Raw genomic sequence first — 8,099 nt, forward strand, 5'->3', positions numbered from 1 at the left:
AGAATATTAATGGCAAAACCATAAAGGAACAAAATAGACAAACAAAACAAAACAAAAAACAACACACGAATGAAGAAAAATATAACATAAAATAAATAATACATACATAGGGGCGTTTAAAGGGGATTAATCAATGGTACAGTAAAATACAGATTTAAAGATTTAAAGGGGGCTATGGTTTTTCTGTCAGTGTAAATTCTTCAATCTTTTTTAGCATTTTCAGGAATTTAAAATATTGTAATTAAAATGAGGTTTGATTTTTGAGTATTTTGCTTTGTGTAAGTTTAATTCAAATTTATTTATTTGGAGGATAAGCCACTTGAGATGAACCATCTCATTTTAGAGAAGGTCCTCAAGATTGCATCAAATGACAGAAACAGACAACCACACACACACACACACACACACACACACACACACACACACACACACACACACACACACACACACACACACACACACACACACACACACACACACTTGACTGCAGCTCATCATATTATATTTATACATATATACATATAAAAAAGAGAGTTCTGGAGATGGTGAACAAGAGCATTTTTAAAGTTAGAGATCAGATTTCCCTGAATCGACCAGTTTTAAAGTCTTTACACTGGCTCCCAGTCAGCCTCAGAATAGACTTTAAAGTTCTGCTGCTGGTTATAAATGTGTGAATGGGTTTGGTCCAGAATACATCAGTGAGATGTTAATCAGGTATGAACCCAGCAGGTCTCTGAGATCTATGGACACAGGTCAGATAGTGGAGCCCAGAGCTCACAGTAACCATGGTGATGCTGCTTTTAGTTGTTATGCTGCAAAGAAGTGGAACAAACTGTCAGCAGAGCTGAAGTCAGCATCACATGTGAACATTTTTAAATCAAAGATAAAGATGCTTTTTCTCTACTGCGTATGATTGAGAGAGAGATTTATGGTCATGTTGTTGTTGATGTTTGTTGATGATTCTGATTGTTTTTACTGATTATTTTAAATGTTTTGTTGCCGACTTTAATGTTCTTATTGATTTTAAGCTGTTGTCTTGTTGCACGTTTTGATCATGTGAAGCACATTGAGTTGCCTTGTGCATGAAATGCACTATACAAATACATTTGTCTTGCCTTCCCTTGCCTTTTTTTTATTATTATTATTTATTAGAGAACACCATTTCATAATAACGTGCATGAGAACAAGACATGGTGTGGCTAACCTGGATAAATAAAATTAAATAAATGTCAAGGATGTCAGTTCGATGTGGTAAGTGTTTGTGTCAATACATCCAATGTGTCAGAGCATCCAATAAATCACCTCTGAAAGCAAGAAATGTATGTTATATAAAGTCTATAAATCATTCCAGGTGGAATGAGCCGAAGGAGGAAAAAATTATACTGACGCCCCAGGGTGACGTGCGCGCACCTACAAATACAGTTTTATATTAATAATAATAATAATAATAATAATAATAATAATAATAATAATAATAATAATAATAATTGTAATTAAAATCACATGATCATTACGCAAAACTGCTGATCAATTGGCTACAACACCTGTTGCTGTTATGAAAAGAAATGTGCACACAATACATAAAGACGCACAGTGGCTTATCAGGCACTGCTGGAGGACGAGGCGCACGGGAGACCAGAGTCAGCATCAGGCAGTATTAAATGGGGGGCATTAAGAAAACACACAAAATGCTCCGTTCTGAGTCGCACACAACCCCCCCAACCCTCAAAATCTGCGCACTTCTGAGTGGGTGGGTCCACAACCTACTCAGCAGCAACGTCTATAATGTAAACAAATATGCTGAACATCTTAACGACGACGTTAGCCTGAAAGTCAAGGATACATGAGGTTTGTTTGTCACATACATATATAATAGTACTTTATGACATGTAGTGAAATAGCATTAGTGTTCAGCTTTATGTGCACAGTGTGCAGCAGGGGTGAAAGAAAGAAGGTAAATAATAGTAAATGAGCATTTAACAACAACCTAATGCTATATAAACAGCCACAAAAACAAAGTTAGCTCGCTAACATACCTCCGACCAAGTGGTCGCGACAGACACAGGCATCAGCAGACTCTGCTCCTCCCGATAGCAGACGTAGGTTTAAAATCCACTTTTTACGGCTTTGTTCTGTGAGCTTTTTACATTTCTCACCTCTGTGAACGACAATCTTCGGTACTCTATAAAATCTCCTATTTCTTAGAATGATTGGAGCAGCCGTAAACTCCACAAAACATGGGCATTTTGATGATTTCAAATAGCAGATTTTCAAGTTTCCTGCTCTCCATCAGATTTTAGCACTCTCGCTTTGTTGCGATGCAGCAATGTGAGTGACATCACGTGAATCAACAGAGCAGGCCATAGACATATACACATTCTATTGGCTGATCCTAACAACAACTCTAGGGTGCGTTCAAGAGCACAAATGTAGCAGACTCCTGTCCGCGTGCGGGATTTATTTTACTCTGTAATGGAATCTATTTCAAATGTTGCGAAGTACTGTTACTGGAAACAAAATTTACTTAAGTAAAAGTAAAATTACAGATTTTAAAAAGTATACAAAAAAGCTACTTAATTAGAGTAACAAGAGTAAATGTAATTTGTTACTTACCATCCCTGTGCAGTAGTAAGGGAATATCTTGGAAATATCTTAATGTTCATAACAACAATAAAGGAGAGAAAAAAAATAATAATTCCAAAGTCCAAATATTGTGCTTGGTTAGAACAAAAAGAAAAACCCTAATATATACAGTACTACTCAATCAAAAATACATTATCTTTTTCATAGCAGTCGATTATGCAGCAGTCACGTGACCACGTCACAACAACCACAGTTTACGGCAAATACGGAACAACGTGCCACTGTAGTCAATAGTCAGCCAGTATAGTTCAGAAAGTGTACTTGACACATGAGAAAGAAAGGTTACAGACCAGTAGGGATGAGTATTGGCAAGGATGTTGCAATACAACGATACAATATTATCGCGATATCGCGAAGCGCTATCAAACAGCATCAGCAACAGTGGGAAGAATTAGAACCAGGTTCAGAGATGGAAAACATCTGCTGCGACTGGTTGGGGTTAGTGGACAGAAGAAGGAACAGAAAAGAAGAGAGAAATAGAACATCAGAGTGTTCCAGACTAGTTGAGACGTGAACCACAGATCAGGAACTGTCAACTCCAGCTTCAAGAACTTGAAACAGAAAAGAGAGAGAAGGACGAGGAAAAGGCACTGACTGCAGAAAAACATGATACAGGAATACAGTGGAATGAGAATGAAATGGGGCTATACTGACAAAAAAAAGACTCAGACGCCCACACCAAAAATATTAATACCAATATTATCATTGATTAAGAAGCCTAACACGGTAACCAAGAAATGAAAAACACATTTTTAGTATATTTTACAGTTGATTTAAGACAAACTGACCCATTATCATAAATGATGCTAACAGAAAGCTAACTCAACAGGTTAAGTTAGGGTTTATGGGGTTATTTATTTCAGGCTCAGTAATTGTGTTAAATTTGAATTTAAATTTGGTAATTGAGAACTGAATTGCAATTGAATTTTAGGGGGAAAATATTAATTGTAATTTTAATAGTAATTGGAAAAAATGCTGGTCAATGTAATTGTAAGTGAGCTGTGATTCAACATGGATATTTGAAGACGTAATTCTAATTGATAAATGTAATTGACCCCAACTCTGCTTAAACTGACATTTTGAGTCATTTTGGAACAAATTATCCATTTTTTTTCCCTTTTAAAAACCAGGGGAAGTGAAGACATAATGCTTCGTTCACACCGGATGCATCACAAAATGTTCGTATGTCCAGATTACATACAAAGTCAATGGATAGATGCGTTCCAGATGCGAAATCTTTCCTGTGCGGCGGTGAGGTCTGATCCGCACGTCAAGTGCATTGGCCGTGCGAGCACGCTCCTGATTTTACGCATATCCGCACATTCGCAAGAGTTCAAAATATTGAAGTCCTGCGACCATTTCGCATGACGAAAGCCAATCAGAGTCTTTGTTGACAATGACGTAAGAAAAATCTCCACTAACACAAGATAACGTCTCAACATTTGTCACTATGTCTCTATTGAGAAAAAAGTCACTGTGCATTCACAAAAAATACTGGTAAGGGAGGTTGAGTTTCGGTTTCAAAATGGAGCGGAGAGCAGATGCTGCAAACTGCACATCTTTCTAAAAGCAGATGCTTGGTTGTATTGATGAGATGTGACTGTTGAGAGTAAATGTGATGATGAAGCAATGGAAAATAAGATGAACAAAAGCATCTTGCATCCGCTTCATAATCTTCTTTTTTCTCAGTGCGCTGCTGATCCACTAAACACTCTTCAATGAACTCACTCAGAGAATGACTTCCTGTTTTTTCAGATTTGATCTGATATCATGAAGATGGATGTTTGGCACTTGTTTAACAAGCTTTGTTGCGTCTGTAGCTGACCTATCAAAACTCTGGATGTGAGCACACATTATTTGTGTTTTTCTGACTAGTTTAAGTGCCATCAAGGCACGTGAGACAAATAAACCCATTAAACTGGTGAGGAAGTGCGATTCAGGCATTCCTTTGTTCCCACTGCCATCAGACTGTTTAACTCCACTGTTTAACTCAATAAACCCAACCCAATTCTTTCAAATTATTATTATTATTTTTATTTTGATTATTTTGTTTTTCCAATGTATGTCTGTTCTAGACTTTGCATATTTTTGCACTTTTGTTTCTTATTCCTGCTCTTTTTTATCACATTGCAGCAACAATTGAATTCCCCCTCTGGGGATCAATAAAGGTATATTCTATTCCAAAAACACACCTTCATAATAAAAGCTTTGCTGTTTTACCCTCAACATGATGTAAAGCTTTTTCAATTTTACTTGTTAATTTTTAAGAAAACTTAGTGTGTCTGTTAGGGGCGGAAAAAGGATCAGATGCAGAAATCCTTCTGTTTCTCTACATGTTTCAGTCTGGACATGCTGAATAGAAAACACTAAACTTTATAACTGTATTGAAGGTGCTGTTGGGAATTGAACCCAGGATTTTCTGTTTACGAGACAGACACTTTGACCAGCTAAGCCACAGCACCTACGTGAATGAGCAACTTTTCCAAGTTCTCAAACATCATCAGTGAGACGAGTAAAGTGGCAATGGTTGGATGAGTTGGCTGAGTGATTAAGGTGATGGATTGCTTTTCCAATGTGCAATGCATGCATGGGTTCAAATCCAGTCTTTATCATATTTGACTGAGGAATGTATGACAGCTCCTGAGAACATCTGAAGAAACTTGATCGTGGAGTGTTCTTATGATGAACTCTTTCCAAGTGGTTGAAGAACTCCAGGGGCCTGAACTACAAAGCTGAATTTCCTCTTATCGCACTAACTTCCTGGATTTATTCTGTGTGTGCTGTACTATGATGCTGGTTAACTTCTTACGGGGGTAAATCACCATGGTAACTTAGGCTGAATGGCTAACCTGGTTGGGACCAGATTAAAAAGTGTATCAGATCTTAGCGAGTACAAAAGCCCTGCCTCCTGACCAATCAGTTCTCTTGGGAAATGACCTGCCCACTGTTATGAGATCCTGGTTGGTGCAAATCTGACAGATGTGTTTAGGAAAGAAACAATAATAATGGATAAAATATAGCCGCAAGCAGCGAAAAACGGCCCTCGCCTTCGCTGCGACGCGTTTGCCAAAATGCACCGTCTTCAGCAATCTGCGCCGCCTTCTCTGCACTGCTTCCGCGGTGCCATCATCGATACTGCTTCAAGTTCATGCAAAGACATAATATAACAGTGAATTTTATAATATCAATGCATCATTATTGATTTGTTTAGACAGAAATGTACTATTGAGAAATAAACTTAGACATATTTATGATTTTTGTTGTTGTACTAACACATCCAAGAACATTGCTGGAGTTGTAGTTGTGATAGTAGTAGTAGTAGTAGTAGTAGTACTTGTAGCAGTAATAGTAGTAGTAGTAGTAGTACTACTACTTGTAGTAGTAATAGTAGTAGTAGTACTTGTAGTAGTAATAGTAGCAGTAGTAGTAGTATCAATCAATCAATCAATCAATCTTTATTTGTATAGCGCCAAATCATAACCAATGGTATCTCAAGGCACTTTACAGTAGAGCAGTCTTAAGGACGGACTCTTCATTTTATGGATACACACATATGCATATATACGTATATACACATACATATGTATCCCACACCCAACATGAATTCATCATGGCGGCAAGGAAAACCTTCTGTTAAGCAGCAGGAACCTTGTGTGGATCCCATTCCTATGATGAACAGCCATCCACGTTATGCTGTGTTGGGTGTGTGCAGAGAAAAGGGTGGAGACAGAGCCGCTGAGACTCTGTAACTCCACACTGAGGATCCCACGGACCTGCAAGACAAAAGCCAGAAGGAGTACAGGAGCAAACACACAAGGGAGTAAGCAGACATAGAGGGAGTGTTTGAAAGAGGAATGGGACCCTCTCCGGTCCCTCTCTAACCTAAATGACCTCTCTCTTAACGCCCTCTCCAACCTCTCTCCAACCGAGCATGCCAGACCCCCCCCCCCGGCAGTCTATGCCTATTGCATCTTAATTATGAGCTATGAGCTGGTTCCTAACTAAAAGCTTTATCAAAGAGGAATGTTTTGAGCCTAACCTTAAAGGTAGAGAGGGTGTCTGCCCCCCGAACCGTGGTTGGTAGATGGTTCCAGAGAAGTGGGGCCTGATAACTGAAAGCTCTTCCTCCTATACTACTTTTAGAGATGAATGGAACAACGAGTAGTCCAGCATTTTGAGAGCGTAGTGTTCTGGGGGGATTGTATGGCACTACAAGCTCCTTGAGATAGACTGGTGCCTGTCCATTTAGGGCTTTATAAGTGAGAAGAAGAATCTTGAATTCTATTCTATATTTTATGGGAAGCCAATGCAGAGAGGCTAATACAGGAGTAATGTGATCTCTTCTCCTAGTTTTAGTCAGTACACGTGCTGCAGCATTTTGAACCAGCTGAAGTGTCTTAAGCGACTTGCTCGGGCAGCCTGCTAAAAGAGAATTACAATAATCCAGTCTAGAGGTAACAAAAGCATGGACTAGTTTTTCGGCGTCGCCCTGAGACAGGATAGATCTGATTTTAGCAATGTTACGGAGATGAAAGAAGGCAGTTCTTGAAGTTTGTTTTATGTGAGAGTTGAAGGATAAATCCTGATCAAATAGAACCCCAAGGTTTCTAACAGTTGTGCTTTGTGCCAGAGTAATGCCATCTAGGGCAGTTAGGCTAGCATAGGTTTCTCTAAGGTGTCGCGGGCCCAGTACAATGACCTCAGTCTTGTCTGAGTTGAGAAGAAGAAAATTTTGGTCCATCCAGGCCCTAATGTCCTTTAGACAGGCCTCAAGTTTAGATAGCTGATTTGTCTCACCTGACTTCATTGATACATACAGTTGGGTATCATCAGCATAGCAGTGAAAGTTAACAGAGTATTTTCTCATAACATTACCAAGGGGGATCATATAGATACAGAAGAGGATTGGACCTAGCACAGAGCCCTGAGGAACCCCGTAGCTTACTTTAGTGTACACAGAAGACTTATTATTCACGTGTACAAACTGGTACCTATCAGATAGGTAGGACTTAAACCAGTTTAGGGCAGTCCCTGTGATTCCAAGTAATTTCTCTAATCTCTCTAGTAGAATATAGTGATCTATAGTGTCAAAAGCTGCACTAAGATCTAATAAAACCAGCACTGAGAGTCGTCCTTCATCTGAAGCCCAGAGTAGATCATTAGTTACTTTAACTAAAGCAGTCTCTGTGCTGTGTTGAGCTCTAAAGCCTGACTGGAAGTCCTCGAACAGGCTGTTGTTTTGAAGAAATTCACAGAGCTGAGCTGCCACAACTTTCTCAAGAATCTTTGAAATAAAAGGAAGATTAGATATAGGCCTGTAGTTTGCTAAAGTGCTGGAATCAAGAGTAGGTTTTTTGAGAAGGGGTTTGATTACAGCTACTTTAAAGGACTGTGGCACGTAGCCTATTGATAGGGATATATTTATTGTCTCCAACAAAGATGGGCAGACTAGGGGA

The 8,099-nt window shown here is 38.9% G+C and overlaps 1 non-coding gene across 1 annotated transcript; it reads right to left on the reverse strand.

Moving 5' to 3' along the window:
* Positions 1-5,031: 5,031 nt before the first annotated feature.
* Positions 5,032-5,105, reverse strand: trnat-cgu (transfer RNA threonine (anticodon CGU)). Its single transcript has one exon. It is a non-coding gene; the product is annotated as a tRNA-Thr (tRNA).
* Positions 5,106-8,099: the final 2,994 nt, after the last annotated feature.

The sequence above is a fragment of the Gouania willdenowi genome, chromosome 17 (assembly GCF_900634775.1).
Source record: "Gouania willdenowi chromosome 17, fGouWil2.1, whole genome shotgun sequence".
NCBI classification, from domain to species: Eukaryota; Metazoa; Chordata; class Actinopteri; order Blenniiformes; family Gobiesocidae; genus Gouania; species Gouania willdenowi.